Source organism: Melospiza melodia, assembly GCF_035770615.1.
Source record: "Melospiza melodia melodia isolate bMelMel2 chromosome 7 unlocalized genomic scaffold, bMelMel2.pri SUPER_7_unloc_1, whole genome shotgun sequence".
NCBI classification, from domain to species: domain Eukaryota; kingdom Metazoa; phylum Chordata; class Aves; order Passeriformes; family Passerellidae; genus Melospiza; species Melospiza melodia.
This window is the reverse complement of record NW_026948497.1, coordinates 1,466,897-1,483,572: the sequence shown is the minus strand read 5'-3', so window position 1 is coordinate 1,483,572 and position 16,676 is coordinate 1,466,897. Positions and strand designations below refer to the sequence as shown.

Here is a 16,676-nt window from a genome sequence, read left to right as displayed (position 1 = left end):
CCTGGAACTCCCTCCCTTTGCTGCTCCAGCCAAGAACTGACCCAGCCCAGTATTTTGTGCTGTTGTCTTGCTTGCTGTGGGAAGGGGACTGTGGCTCCTGGAGGGATGCTGTGAAAGCAAAATGCTCTCTCGGGGTTGCCTTGCTCCATGACATTTCCCACCACAGGCAGGTTTTCTCCTAACAGTATCTGGTTTGTGTTCCCTCTCCCATTGCAGGGCACGTCATGTCTGGATTCTGAGCAGCTCCTCCTTCAGTGAGTGGGAAAGGAACCTTTGGTGTTTGGAATTGTGCAGCAAGGTGTGAGCTCGGCATGTGGCAGCCGAGTGCCAGCCTGGGAGGCTGAAGGAAAGTTCCTGTCAGTGCCTGCAGCAGTAGCAGCAAATGGATCCCCAGCAGTTTTCTCCTTTTCTGCTGAAGAGCTTTTGAAGAGCTGCAGGTCTGGTTTTGCAGGCAGAGGATTGCTTGCTGACTTTAGCCATGGTGGAATATTGAATTCTCAACAATAAGTGGCAATGCCGACTTTAGCCCATTGTTAGTTGGAACAGCTCCAAATCCAATTTCTGCTTAGTGCAGCTGGATGTGCAGCTGAGGATAAATAAGGTGATAACTGAGATAGAACTTCCCGTCCCTCACGCTGCCATCTGTCCACAGGGCACAAAAGCAGCACCAGCACCTCCTGGGGCTCCCTGTGCTTCCAAAGAGGAGGCCAAAGAGGAGGAAGACAGCAGTGAACTTCCCACTGCTCTGGGAGACGAGGGCGAACATCCCGCGGTGTGGGAATGCAATGGCGAGGCTCCCGCGGGGTGGGACAAGGACAGGGGACATCTCCCAGCGTGGGAAGAGGATGGTGGATGTGCCCTGGAGTGGGACCAGAATGGCAAAGCTCCCATGGAGTGGGATGAGAATGGAGGACATCTCCCAGTGTGGGGTGAGGATGGAGGACATCCTGTGTCTTGGGAAGAGGAGAGTGAACATCTGCCAGCATGGGAAGTGGACAGTGAACATCCCCTGCCTTGGAAAGATGATGGAGAAGCTGCAGCATTTTGGGAAGAGGATGGAGAACCTCCCTCTGCTTGCGAAGAGGACAATGAAGCTCCCTCTGCTGTGGGATCCTGGGCTGAACATTCTGACAGCAGCACAGCCCTGCAGCCAGAGGGGAGAGGGGAGTGGTGCCTGATGCAGCTGAGTACGTCTGCTCTGTTCCTGGGTGCCCGAGCAGGTGCTGTGTGTGTGTCTGGGCGTCAGCTGCATCCAGTGTTGCTCTGCAGCTGAATGTCACCGAGCCATTTATTCTCCGTCCCCAGCTGACACCAAGGGGCTCACGGCCCCAGGGACTGGGGCTGGTTCTGGCTCTGATTCAAGGTGGGGTCTCACTCTGGGAGGGAGCGTCTTCCACGTTTTTTCTTTCAGGGAACACCATGAGATACCAGAACACCAGAAATACCTGGAAGTGGAGCAGATTGGCCAAGGGTAAGTGCGCAGCAGCTGCTTCTGCACAAGCAGGGCTGGGTGTTGTGCTGGTGCAGGATCAAGTGAGAGGTCAGGAGAGCTCCAAACACCTTCAGACTCTGGGCTACCATCCTGCTGTCTCTCAGTCCTGATCAGAATTGATAACTGTGGTCAGGAGGTGCCATCAAATGCCCCTGAGGCTGGCAGTGTCCTGCCTGCAGCAAGGAGTGTTGTATTCATGTTGTTGCATAATTATATTTCCTGAGCCTCGTACCTTCTCTCGATGGTTTTCCCATGGCAGATCTTCACAGCAGTGGTGTTGTTGCTTCTCGGTCAGGGCTCCTCTCCCCGGCTCCTCTCCCCGACCACCCCGCCCCCTTTTATCTCGGTTACCTGCATGGGCTACAGCTGCTGCCCAATCAAGGACATCACAGCTGCAGCCCATTTACAATGACTAGAACCAGGGCGGGGTCACTAATACAATAGAGAGATCTTCAACTGCCATACACACAATACATAAGTTAACTCAGGCCCCCAGATACACATTCACTCAGCCCCCTACATTTCCCCCTTTACTTTTACTTACTTTACAATTACAATATGTATATCTGTCCCAGCTCCCAGGCTGCCACAGCTCGCAGCTGTCTTTTCTTCTGTTCCAGCTCTCAGGCTGCCAGCTCTCAGCTGTCCTATCTTCTGTTCCAGCTCTCAGGCTGCCACAGCTCGCAGCTGTCTAGTCCCCTTTTTTTCCCTTTTTTTTCTTTTTTTCTTTTTTTTTTTTCTTTTTTTTCTTTTTTTTTTACTTTTTTTTTTTTTTTTTTTTTTTTTTTTTTTTCTTTTTTTTTTTTTCTCTTTACTTCTAGCAACTTTATAACTACAATACACATATTTATTTTAGCTCTCAAGCTGCTACAGCTCGCAGCTGTCTTTAAACACACACACAAATCCCTAGATGTTCTATATTTTAGAGTCCCAGCTCTCAGCTGTCCTGAATACATACTTTACAGTCCCAGCTCTCGGCTGTCCTTTCTTCTGGAGTCTCAGCTCTCGGCTGTCCTTTCTTCTGTCCCAGCTCTCTGGCTGCCACAGCTCGCAGCTGTCTTTACTTCTCGAGTCCCAGCTCTCTGCTGTCCTTTCTTCTGGCCCAGCTCTCTGGCTGCCACAGCTCGCAGCTGTCCTATCTTCTGTCCCAGCTCTCTGGCTGCCACAGCTTGCAGCTGTCCGGGGGATTCCATACCTTCTTTCCTTGGCTGCATGTTCGAATCACGTCGGGGTCACCAGAATGTTGTATTCATGTTGTTGCATAATTATATTTCCTGAGCCTCGTACCTTCTCTCGATGGTTTTCCCATGGCAGATCTTCACAGCAGTGGTGTTGTTGCTTCTCGGTCAGGGCTCCTCTCCCCGGCTCCTCTCCCCGACCACCCCGCCCCCTTTTATCTCGGTTACCTGCATGGGCTACAGCTGCTGCCCAATCAAGGACATCACAGCTGCAGCCCATTTACAATGACTAGAACCAGGGCGGGGTCACTAATACAATAGAGAGATCTTCAACTGCCATACACACAATACATAAGTTAACTCAGGCCCCCAGATACACATTCACTCAGCCCCCTACATTTCCCCCTTTACTTTTACTTACTTTACAATTACAATATGTATATCTGTCCCAGCTCCCAGGCTGCCACAGCTCGCAGCTGTCTTTTCTTCTGTTCCAGCTCTCAGGCTGCCAGCTCTCAGCTGTCCTATCTTCTGTTCCAGCTCTCAGGCTGCCACAGCTCGCAGCTGTCTAGTCCCCTTTTTTTCCCTTTTTTTTCTTTTTTTCTTTTTTTTTTTCTTTTTTTTCTTTTTTTTTACTTTTTTTTTTTTTTTTTTTTCTTTTTTTTTTTTTCTTTTTTTTTTTTTCTCTTTACTTCTAGCAACTTTATAACTACAATACACATATTTATTTTAGCTCTCAAGCTGCTACAGCTCGCAGCTGTCTTTAAACACACACACAAATCCCTAGATGTTCTATATTTTAGAGTCCCAGCTCTCAGCTGTCCTGAATACATACTTTACAGTCCCAGCTCTCGGCTGTCCTTTCTTCTGGAGTCTCAGCTCTCGGCTGTCCTTTCTTCTGTCCCAGCTCTCTGGCTGCCACAGCTCGCAGCTGTCTTTACTTCTCGAGTCCCAGCTCTCTGCTGTCCTTTCTTCTGGCCCAGCTCTCTGGCTGCCACAGCTCGCAGCTGTCCTATCTTCTGTCCCAGCTCTCTGGCTGCCACAGCTTGCAGCTGTCCGGGGGATTCCATACCTTCTTTCCTTGGCTGCATGTTCGAATCACGTCGGGGTCACCAGAATGTTGTATTCATGTTGTTGCATAATTATATTTCCTGAGCCTCGTACCTTCTCTCGATGGTTTTCCCATGGCAGATCTTCACAGCAGTGGTGTTGTTGCTTCTCGGTCAGGGCTCCTCTCCCCGGCTCCTCTCCCCGACCACCCCGCCCCCTTTTATCTCGGTTACCTGCATGGGCTACAGCTGCTGCCCAATCAAGGACATCACAGCTGCAGCCCATTTACAATGACTAGAACCAGGGCGGGGTCACTAATACAATAGAGAGATCTTCAACTGCCATACACACAATACATAAGTTAACTCAGGCCCCCAGATACACATTCACTCAGCCCCCTACAAAGGAGCAGGACCTGGAAGATCTTCTGTCCCTGGAACTGGATTGCCTAAAAGAGCAACTCACCATCTGGTGACTGTCAGAAAATAGTTCTCCAGAAGATTTCTTTCAAATATTTTGCTTCAAAAAATATCCACTGGTCAGGATTATCAACCTAATGGTTTAGAAACAGAAACCAGAGATGAACCAATAAGTGCTCTATTCTAGCACAGGTAGCAGACCCCATACATTCTGTAACAGACACAGAGATGATGCACTCTGGGGAAAATGCATCACCTGCCTGATGGCAGGGCCCTTGTGGATCCTGCAGGTCTTAGGCAGGAAATGGAAAAGGATGAAATGCATTCTTTTCCAGTTCTTTAGACACCCATTTCTCCTCCTAGCTTTGGAACTAAAGTAATTCAGGGTAGACATTTGGGATTTGCTCCAGCCCAGTTCCTTCGTGTTGGGTCTCAGTTTTCTCTTGCACACCTTGCATGGCAGAGAGCTGATGGCTGCTGTGCTGGTGATGGAAGGGTCGATGCACCCAGGTGTTTGTGAACGCTGCCGGCAGCAGAGATCTCCTGTCTGGGCTGGCTTTCACTGCCAGGGCCTAAAGCGCTGCTTCTTTCTTCTCTGCTGTTTTGTCTCCAGGGCTTTCAGAGCCGTTTCTAAAGGACTCGACAGGGCCACTGGAGGAGAGGTCAGTGCCAACACGCCCAGCACAGCTGGCAGCTCTGCAGGGCTTTCCCCTCTGCTGGGAGCTGTGGCTGCAGCTCTGGGGGCCAGCAGAGCTTTCCTGCCCAGGCTGCTCCTCTGAAGGCAGAGCAGTGTCAGCCTGCAGAGCACAGCTGGGACAGACTTGGTCCTTCTCAAGTGGCAAAGGAATGCAAGGAGGGCAGCGGTGTCTGTCAGAGCAGGACACCCTGGCTTGGTCTTGATATCTAAAAGTGTGAATGCATCAGCTGCTGGAGACTGAGGCCCCATTAATCTTCATCCCAGCCTCAGACAGGAACATTATTTAGCAGTTTTTCCATCCTGCCTTTCATCTTCAAAGGGAACCTCAAGCCCTAATTAGGGAGAGATCCTGCTTGGGCTCAGTTTGGGGTTTTAGTCCTACTTCAGCTGTTCACAGAGGGAGGGGGAGAGAAATGAGAAGATGGATGTCCAGAGCAAAGCTCTCTCCTAAATCCTGCAGTTGTGTTTGGGTCTGGTGTCAGTGACAGCCTGTGACAGGGATCACCTGAGTAATGGGTGTGTGTGTTTGCTTTGTTGTGCAATCCCAAACAGAGCAGTTGGATCTGAAATCATGACCAAATCCCATAGAATTGCTAAAGAGTTCCTGGCTGTTTTGCTCTGTTTTCACAGAACCAGAATTACCTCCTGCTTGCAAAATGTGTTTGAATAATAATAATAATGAGAGTGTTGAGGCCATTAGAGAAGACTGTAGGTGCAGAGAATGTTGTTAGAGCTTTGAGGCTGACAGCTGAGGGACCATTTCTGCAGAGCTTGCAAGGCCAAATGTCTCTGGCCACGTGTCCTGTAAGCAGCCCCTGGCTGGCAGAGCAATGGGCTGTGGGAATGGCCCTTGCTGAGCTCTGGTGTCCCATCCCAAGGCAGTAGGGCCCAGCCCAGCTCCGTCGCTCCAAAAAGACTCGCTCCGTGTTTGCTGTGGCCTCCTGCCACAGACTCCTGCAGTTAAAGGCTGCAATGTCCCTTCAGGTGGCCATCAAAAAAATGAGTCTCAGAGGGCAGAACAGGAAACGAGCTGTGAATGAGATCCTGCTCCTGAAGGACAAGAACCCCAACATTGTCAACTCCTTGGACAGGTAAGTGCTTCAGCTCTTATCCCGTGCCCGGGCCCTGCATTAACCTTTCCTGGCATCCGGAGTCTGTAGCCTGTTTGGAAAATGCCTGACCCAGCCACATCTTCCCAAAACAACAGCCTGGCAGTTCACTCCCTCCATTTCCTTTTGTTGCTTTGCTTTCGTTTTTCCTGCAAGTTCGTCCCCGTTTGATGTGTCTCCCAACAAGTGCTGATAAACCATAGCAGAAATTATTTCCCTTGGTTTCTTCTTCCCAGCTCTTTTCCATTGCTACAGATGCCAGGAAGATAGGTTCTTGTTCCCAGAAATGCCTCATTTGCCCATTTTTCACTGGCCTTGCCTGTTACTGAAGGGACTTTCTGAAAGGTTTTCTGACTGCTTTTGTCCCAAGTGCTGCACAGCCTCCTCCCCTGGATAACCCTGAGAGTTGTGTTGCCTTGTTCTGCAGGGAATGGTGGAATTGATGAGTTCAGAAGCTGAACCAGCTGGGGCCAAGTGTTGTGGTTCCACATTGGTCTGGGCTGTTGCTAAACTGCATTTTTCACCTGCTTGCCATCTAAGGCCTCTCCTTTCTCACAGGTGTCTCCTCCTTTAGACTGTGCAGATTCCAAGGGCCGTGCAGCCTGGCAGGAATGTCTCTCCATCTGATTCTGTCCTCACTGACAAGTGACCTGGAAACAAAACTCCACTCCAGGCTTTTCCATGGGGCAATTGAGCTCTGCACATTCATCTCCATGCCATTGCTTTCCTCTTCCAGCTTCCTTGTTGATGGAGATCTCTGGCTGATGATGGAATACATGGATGGAGGAACTTTGCAGGACGTTGTCAGACAGACACGCATGGCTGAAGGAGAGATGGCAGCTGTCAGTCGGGAGGTGAGGGATCCTGCTTGTCACTCCATGGCTGGGACACGATGGTCCTTCCAAACAGGGTGAGAAGAGGAGTGGCTCCATGCTCAGGGCTTTGTTTCTGTGTTGTTTTATGAGCTGGAGAAGAAAGAGCCTCTGCAGTGAACGGCCTGCCAGCATCACTGTACTTCTACTCTGTTCTTGTTCTGTCTCCTGCTGTTGTGGTACTCTCTGTCTGGTTTGGATTTGATTTGCTGTTCTCAGCTTTGCCTTGAACCTTTTGACTGGAGCTTGTGTGCACTGCACTCCTGGCCCGTCACAGCAAAGCTGCTGCTGGCAGAATTCTGAACTGTCCTTTCTTGTGTGATATATTCCGGCCATTGGTTTTGCCCTTGTGTTTCTTGTTGTTATGTTTGCCCAATTATCCCATCATAAAAAAACCCAAACAATATTTGAGATAGCAGCAATTTTAATTGAATAGTTTAGAAAATATATATCGACAATATAATTCAATTAAAAATAACGGATAATTCAGTTCAAATAATAGTGCAAAAGCAAAAGATAACCACAGGGTACGGAGTGCAGGGCTCTTGGACCCTTGCCACCTCACGTACAAGCTTGCTAAGTGAAGATTCCCCCCTTATATGTCATGTGTCAATGCCATCTCCTCCCATTTTCGATTCATTACATTTTTAACTCTGCCCTCTGTTGGAATATGAATCCAAATATCACCAGGTAGATTGTGCCTGGGCCCGTCTGACCCCTGCTGCCAAGCCAAAGGCGGCAACTGTGGTGTTTCACCCCAGAGACACCTTTAGCTGGCTGGATGCTGCAGCGGGCAGTGAACAAGTCCAGGCTTGTAGAAACCCAGTTTATCTCAGGTGGGAAGGCTTCAGGCAATGGTGAGGAGGAAAGGAGATGGATTCTGCCGGAGGGTTAATATCCAGAGTTTTATTCCATGGTCACAGAGGTCTGAATAACAGGTAACAGCTCCAACAGAATGCCAACCGCGTGGCCTGATTGACCTTTTAAGCTCCGGGGGGAGGGAAGGGACAGGTGAGCCACCAACCATGTGGGAGGGGCAGGGTCTCAGGGGAGGATGACACCCAGACAGACCAATGACCTCTGGGCATAGGGGCATCTTTTGAACCTGACCAACCACACAATGGCTCTGCTGGAATGCCAAGACTGACTGACAGCCCAGCAGGGGAAAAGGGGGGTGGGGGAAGATGGCACACCTGAAGGACTAGGATAGGTAAAACAGGAAATTGTAACACACTGCAACATCTCCCCCTAGTGTTGTTTAAAAAGAAAGGGACTGGGTTTGTGATGAAATTGGTTCCTCCTCTACAGGAGGGGTAGATGGACTTGAAATTAACTTGAGAACCATGCATTTGATTATTGATTATTGATTAACAATGCTAACAACTACAATAACAATAACTAAAGTAAACAGTACTAAAACACAGTTTTCAGCATAGATCCCAACCAGCCCAAGAGTCCCCAGCCTTTGAACAGTCCATTCAGCCCATCATCAGTTTCTCTGTTGATGTCTGAGAGCTTTTGCCAAGGTAGTCCATACGTGCTTTGGGCTGAGGGACTATGCAAGAGATCGCAGGTGGGATGATCACGAGTAGGACGAGAAGCAGGCTCGGTCTCATGGCGTCTCGAGACTACACACGAACAGTGGGATCTAAACTGGTACAAGGAACTTGAGAGAAACATATATTACAAACTATTCCAGATAGGAGGCTTAAATGGAATTTCCTCCAGAGAACGCGTGCGGTGTTTCCTTCTCCAGGCAGCATGAGCAACCTGGGGCACTTCCGTAGATTTCTCTGAGACCTTGGGAACATAGGGCTTTACCCATTTGGAAGGAACCCACTTTAAACCAGAGGGGGTGGACACACAGGTGTATCCACAACCCCAAGTAACCAATTTGTAAGGTCCCACCATTTTCCAAGTCTCGGGGTCTTTTACTAAAACCGGAGGCTTTTCTTTCATCAGCCTATGACTGTTCCCCCCAAAGTGGCGTAGGATGGGTGGGTCCAGGCTGTCAAAGGAACAATTCAGAAAATTGATTGTGAATAGCACCCTGGATAACCAGGTGTGGGGAGGTTCCACCTTCAGAACCTGTTGTTGCCGGTCCAGGACTCTTTTAATATCACGGTGAGTTCTTTCTACAATGGCTTGACCTGTAGGGGAGTAGGGGATGCCAATTTTGTGCTCTACTCCCCATTGCTGCAGGAAGCTCCCAAATTCCTTGGATTTATAAATAGGCCCATTATCAGTTTTCAGCTCCTTGGGGATGCCCATGAAAGAAAAAGCCTGTAAGAGGTGCTTAATGGCATCGATAGATGATTCTCCTGTGTGGGCAGAAGCATAGACCGCTCCAGAAAAGATATCTACACTAACATGAACATATTTCTGCCGTCCAAAAGACTGTATGTGTGTAACATCTGTTTGCCACAGTTCACAACTGTTCAGTCCCCTTGGGTTTGCTCCCGTACTCACTGTAGGGAGTGCATGTTGTTGGCAATTTGGGCATATGCCCACAATCCCTTTGGCCTGTTCTCGAGTGATGTTAAACTGACGAACCAGGCCAGGTGCATTTTGGTGGAAAAGCTGGTGGCTGATTTTTGCCTGTTCAAAAACATTTGGGAGAGTGGCCATCACTGCAGGTGCAGCGAGAGCATCTGCCCTTCTGTTGCCTTTAGCGATAAACCCTGGCAAGTTCATGTGTGACCTGACATGCATCACATAAAATGGTTGCTCTCGGTGAGTGACTAACTTTACCAGTTTTGAGAGCAATTAGAAAAGTGTGATATTAGACACCTCTTGCAGTATTGCTTGATCTGCCCTGGATACTACTCCTGCCACATATGCAGAGTCTGTAATCAGATTGAATGGTTCTGAGGACCTTTCAAAAGCCCTAACAACCGCAGCCAATTCAGAAGCCTGAGGTAAACCTTCCACCTCAGCAATGTCCGTCTCACATTGCTCGGTTTGAGGATTCTTCCAAGTCATAACGGACTTGTGGGACCTCCTGGACAGTTACAGCCTTTTTTAAAGGTCTTCTACTTAGAGCACTTCTCAATTTCAGAGTGAATTAAACATCTTGTTCGAACAATTTGTGAGCGGGCCGCACTACCGAAATTTGTCCTGAGTAGGAATCCAGAGCAAACTGCATTTTCTTGAAACAATTGTTTCAGTATTTTCATAGTATTTTGACCTGATTTTAACTCAATTGGAATGTGAATGCACTTAAAATCACATCCTGCTAACTCCCTGATCCGGGTCCTTGCTTTCCGGATCAGTTCTGCTACCAGCTCCTGAGGCTTTGTCAGTCTTTTGGACCTTTTGTGACTGAGGAAAATCCATTCTATGATCAAGAAAGAGTCCCTCTGGTCCTGGTCCTTTTTTGGTGTGTCCTTTGCCTTAGGTGTTTGTTTTTCCTCCCACTGGAAGATGATTCCATGGAGGTGTGGCAACTTACCTAGGATGATAAATTTGAATGGCAGGTCAGGCTGACATCGGTTGGCCTGTCTTGTGGACATTGCAATCTGAACCTTTTCTAGAGCTTTCCGTGCCTCTGGGGTAACAGACCTAGGAGCACCTGGGTCCTCTCCCTCTTTCAACAAATCGAAAAGAGAGGCAAGGTCTTCGTTAGTCAGACCGAGCCATGGCCTTACCCATTTCAAAGACCCACACAACTTGTGGACATCCGCAAAGGTCTTGATCCTTGGATTGATTTCTAGTTTTTGAGGAACAATGGTCCTATTTCCAATTTCTAAGCCCAAATACTTCCAAGGTGGCATCTTTTGAATTTTCTTTTCCTGGAGATCAAACCCTGCAACAATTGATCATTAGGTCAAGCGCATGTGTGAGTAAATCATCATTGGGGACACATATGAGGGTATCATCCATATAATGATAGATGATGGCCTTGTCTGTGGCTGCACGCACTGGGAAAAGCAGGGAGGAGACATACCACTGGCAGATAGCTGGCGAGACCTTTAATACCTGAGGAAGAACTGTCCAACAGTACCTTTTCAAAGGGGCTTCCATGTTGATGGAAGGGACTGAGAATGCAAAACATGGTGCATCGTCAAGGTGCAGTGGGGAATTTGGAAAAAACAATCTTTAATATCAATAACAGCTGATTTCCAGTCTTGGGGAAGCATTGTTGGGGATGCCGTACCAGGTTGGGGAGAACCCATATCTTCAATTACATTATTATTTTGTCGCAGGTCGTGAAGAAGTTGCCATCTCTTTTTGTCAGCTTTTTGGATGACAAAGACTGGAGAGTTCCATGGGGACATGGTCTCCACAATGTGGCCCTTTTTTAGTTGCTCTTCCGCTAGTTCCTCAAGCACCTTTATTTTTTGTTTACTGAGCGGCCACTGTTTCACCTGAACTGGTTTGTCTGTTTTCCACTTCAGTTTTTGGGTGGGGCACTGTTTTTCAATGACTGCTGCATGAAAATGCTGTGGAGAGTCTGGAATATCAATTGTGACACCCCACTGGGCAATTAAATCTCTCCCTTACAAAGGTTCAGAATAATCTAACACAAATGGATGGATATTTGCCAACTGTCCCTTTGGTCCCTCGAATTGAATAATGCTTTTGGATTGTCTTGCCAATTGCAGACCTCCTACACCTCGAAGATGACCAGCAACATTTTGCAAAGGCCAGTGTGCTGGCCAGTCTTGTACTGGGATCACTGTGCAGTCTGCACCTGTGTCAGCAAGCATCTCAATGCGTTTTGACTCCCCACCCCCACTGACATTACATCATAATTTGGGTTTGTCTTTCCCAGTAACTTGGACCCAGGCGACTGTGGGCCCTTGTTTTTCGATATTTTCAGGTAAAGATGCACAGGGATAGCTTGTGCAATAATTTGTCCCTTGGGAAGAAACAGGGGTGGGTGGAAACAGTGCAGGCGGAAAACGAATTGCTCAGGATCTGATGCTGTCATTCCTGGAACAATTTTGATCTCTTGTGGTGTGTGTTTGGTGTCCCCAATCATGATGTACTTAAAACGAATTCGGTTCCAAGTACCCTTCTGTTCAGGATTGACAGAGACAAAATGCCAGTCAGTGTCCTTCAGGTGGAGTGACTCTGTCAGCTGCAGCCTGTAAGGCTCATTGACAGAAGACGTGGTTAACACAGGATCACTTAAATCATAACAAAGGTTATTTTATTTCACTTTCAACAGTGGACCAACAGACATGGTCTTTGAAGCACCTGCTTCACTTACACAAATATTAATATTATCGCACGCTTGATTTATTTTGCTACCCTTATTCCCTTGGCCTGCTCTTTTTGTGTCTGCACGCCTGGCAGGCGGGCGCTCTCTTTTCAGTTTTTTTGTTGTTGTTGACCCCCAGGGAGGGCTTGTAGTTCTCCTCCCCTGCCATTTCTAAATTCATCAAATTCCCTTTTCAGGGGGCACTGGTTACTCTAGTGTCCAAGGTTGTTAAAAAGCAGGCATGGTTTTGTGGGCTTAACCATTGCTGGTCTCCGCTGCGGCCCAGGGTACTGCTGTGCTGAGGGGAAAGGTGCAGGGCTGGCAACGGCGACACGCTGAGGTGGTCTTGGCAGCAGCCTTGGTCTGGTGTCTTCAGCCACACTCATCAGAGGCACTTTCCTGTTACAGACTTGAAGCATATCTTTTAGGGTGTAGGGGGAGGTTCTACAGGAAGGCTCAGGATTGCCGCTCGACACTGTTCATTTGCATTCGTAAATGCCATTTCCTCTAAAACCGCTTCTCTAGCATTCTCTTTTTTAACTTGTATTTCAATGGCTCTAGTTAATCTTTCTACAAATTTCAAAAAAGGCTCTGATGGTAGCTGTTTAATTTTACTATAGAGCTCAAAAGGCCCCTCAGGTTGGAGGGAAAATAATGCTTTTTCAGTTGCTTCTTTTACTTTCTCAAGTGTTTCTGCAGGAATTGCAGTCGCTTGGATTGAGGGTGAAGACCATTGGCCCTCACCACAGAGGTGCTCAGTGGTGATAGGGTTACCACTGTTGTCCTTTGTTGTGTTTGGATCAGCATGTAAGCCTGGGAGAGCATCTTTTAGCAGTTGTTTCCATGCTAATTCCCATAATTTGAATTCTGTGGAGGTCATGAGACAGGAAAAAAGCTGTTTTAAATCATGTGGAATTACCATGATGTCCTGCTCAGTTCAGAATTTAAAAGGCCACAGAAATAGAGACTGTGTGGACCATATTCTTTATGAGATTTACAGATCTCTTTAATCAATTGTCATCCAAAAGAACTCCAATTAGCAGTTGGGGTTGCTCCTCCCTGAGCTGCAGGCTGAAAGGTAACAGGAACCAGTGACAACATGGGATTATGCATTTGGTCTGCTGTTCCCTGCTCTGCATCACTTGGATCAGAAGCATTGGAATCACAGATACAGGTTTGGGGACAGGCAGTGGGTGTGTCCCCACCGTGGGAACCCAGGGAGGGGATGGGGACGCAATGGGCACAGGGGGCGAGGACAGGGGGCTGGCAAGGGGCGGGGAAACCGTGGGAACAAGGGGCGGGGTCAGGGGGCTGGCAGGGGGCGGGGTCACCATGGGAACAAGGGGCAGGGTCAAGGGGCTGGCAGGGGGTGGGGACACTGTGGGAACAAGGGGTGGGGTCAGGGGGTCGGCAGGGGGCGGGGACGCCTGGCGACATCACGTCAGCAGACGCCCCCTGTGAGGAGTAGAGGGGCGGAGCTGAGGGTACTGCAGGAAAGGGAGGGGGAGGGGGGAAGGTGTCATGAGGAACAGGAGGAGAGGGGGATGGGGATGGAGTTTTCGGATGCTTAAGAGGATTTTGGGAAGAAGAAGACCAGGTTTGGGAAGATGCCACGTGGCATCCACCATCTTGTGGACCCCCTAGGGACTGGGGGCCATTTTGGGCATCACTGCTCTCTGGAAAGCTGACACGTGCTGTGGGTTTCAGAGGAGGGGACACAGGGGATTGGGGAAGGTTCCACGCAGCCTGACCAGGGCCTTGTGGACAGGACAACTCAGGCATTTTAGCAAACTCTGGGAGTCGACTTCCCAATGAGTGTGCTCTCTTTAAAATACCAAGTTTTGGGGAAAGAGGTTTAGGGGTTTTAGAGCTAGGAGAGGGAGAAACAGGGAGAGCAGAGGTACATGGCTTGGCAATTGGCTTTTTCTCCAGTTCCTTTTCTTTGAGCAAGGCTGTTCGAATTTGTAAACTCCAGAACACAAATTTAGCTGAGGGTGTATTGCTAGACTGTCCTAAGGTTATCAATTCATTCCCAACTTTATCCCAGAATTGAATATTGTGGATTTCTTCAGGGGAGATTTTTGGGAAGTGCAGAAAAAGCCATCTTATAAACTGTTTCAATTTTCCTTTTGAGACCTTCACATTACCACTGACTAAAATGCTAACAATATTATAAAACACTCCTTTTTGTACAATGCTGAGTTTCGAACCCATGTTAGATGTAAAAGGCAAAGTACTAAATCCCGCCTGACCAAAAACAAAGCCAAAATCAGCTACCGATTTCTAAAAAAAACCCCACAGATAGGAAAGCGATAATGAACAGACAAAAGCTTTACAATGCAGCTGCACATACTGCTTTTAAAATTCCCGAGCAGCAGCAGCAGGGCACGCCCTGCCAAGCTGAGGCAGAAACAAAACCTCCCCACCGTGGAATGCAACCCCCCCGCAGAGCTGAGAGAGCAGCCACACCACGTGGTAAGCTGAAACTGGGGCCCCCCGTGCCACGTGTACAGAGAACACCCCCCACCCCGCACAGAGAGAGAAAAAGAGTCACCCGTGGCAAGAGAACTGAGCACGCTGCGCTGCTGAGCTGGGGGGAAGGGCAGAGAGCACTCCTGCAGCGGCGCAAATTCCAAAAGAGAGCAACACATGCAACAGAAAGCTAAAAGCTAGAATGCAATTAATTCCCTCTGTGGGGCTGCGCAGCCAAAAACGCAAAGGCAAAGAAAGGAACAGAACTCACGGCAGAGTCTGTTTTTTGAGCTTCTGCTCTACCGAGAGCAGAGATACTCACCCGAAATGGAAGCTGTAGCTGGCTGGGTCCAGGCAGGCAGGTCTCCTCACCGAAGCAGGACCTCTCTATGGGCAAGAGAGGCTACCCTGTCCTCCCTCTGGAAAATCTGCTCACCAAAATGGAGCTGGGCTTTCCAGAGGCAACGAACAGTCCACGGAACTTCTTCTGGGAATATTCCCAAAGTCTCTAGCTGAGGGCGTTGCAACCAAGGCCCCTTTCAGCTGGGTGCACGGCTGCCAAAAGTCTCTCCGAGGTAGTAAGACTTCGTATGGGGCTGCAGAGTTGCTTGCCCACCCAGGGACGCCAAAATATTGGAATATGAATCCCAATATAACCAGTTAGATTGTGCCTGGGCCAGTCTGACCCTTGCTGCTCGGCCAAAGGCAACAACTGTGGTGTATCACCCCAGAGATACCTTTAGCTTGCTGGAGATTGCAGCTGGGCACTGAACAAGTCCAGACTTGTTAGGAACGCCGTTTACCTCAGGAAGAAGGTTTCAGGCGATGGTGAAGAGGAAAAGGAGATGGATTCTGCTGCAGGGTTTAATATCCAGAGGTTTATTCCATGGTTACAGAGGTCTGAACATGAGGAACTGCTCCAACAGAACCACCGGCCGCATCGTCTCATTCACCTTTTAAGCTCAGGGACAGGGGGAGGGGAGGTACAGGTGAGCCACCAACCAGGTGAGAGGGGCAGGGTCTAAGGGGAAGATGACACCCAGATAGGCCAATGACCTCTGGGCCTGAGGGGCATCCTTTGAAAGTGAGGAATCACACAATGCCTTGCTGGAATGTTAAAACTGATTGACAACCCAGCAGGGGGCGAGGGGGGAAGGGAAAGAGGGGTATTGGCACACCTGGGGAAGGGACCTGGAAGTTTAAAACAGGCTATAACAACACACTACAACACTAGATCACATTTGATCCCAGTCCATAAAATCTGTCATATTTGATCCAGGCCATATTTGATCCCTGGCCAAAGTTGATCCCAGTCGAAAGTTGATCCCAGTCCTGATTTGATCCCAGTCCAGTTTATCCCAGTCCATAGTTGATTTTAGTCCATATGTGATCCCAGTCCATTTTTTATCCCAATTCTTATTTGATCCCAGCCCGTATTTGATCCCAGTCTATATAAGCTCAGTCCAGTTTATCTCACACTGTAGGATTCCAATCAATAATTGATCCCAAGTCCATATTTGACCCCAGTCCATATTTGATCCCAGTGAATAATTGATCCCAGTCCCTATTTGATCCCAGTCCCTGTTTGATCCTAGTCCATATTTGATCCCAATCCCTATTTGATCCTAGTCCATGTTTGATCCCAGTCCGTATGGCCCTGCATACATTCCAAAAGTCTGCAATTCCAGCTTCCAGCCAGGAAAAGATGTTCCTGCCCTTGAAGGGAAATGGAGCAAAATCCTACAGAGACATTTCCCTGCCAGTCTTCAGGACTTCAGCGCCTGGGACTGGGAATTGAAATAATAATTGGGAAATAAAATAATAAATAATCAGGGGAGGGTCTGTGGGGACAGAGGGGTCATCTAAATCAGGGCAGGGGACAGCTAAATCAGGGCAGGGTCAATTAATTCAGGGCAGGGGTCAATTAAACCAGGGAAGGGGACAGCTAAATCAGGGAAGGGGTCAATTAAATCAGGGGAGGGGAATTAAAACAGGGAAAGGTCAACTAAATCAGGGGAGGGTCTTTGGTGGCAGGCGTCAATTAAATCAGGGGAGGGGTCAATTAAATCAGGGGAGGGTCTTTGGTGGTCACTGGGGCAATAAATCAGGGGAGGGTTTTGGGTGGTCCCTGAGGCAATTAAATATAGGGAGGGTCTCTGGTGGTGCCTGGGTCAATTAAAT

The 16,676-nt window shown here is 48.6% G+C and overlaps 1 pseudogene; it reads right to left on the bottom strand.

The window, feature by feature from the left end:
• The window catches only part of LOC134432722 (zinc finger protein 11-like), a 246,541-nt pseudogene that overhangs the window by 143,771 nt on the left and 86,094 nt on the right, over nt 1-16,676 (bottom strand).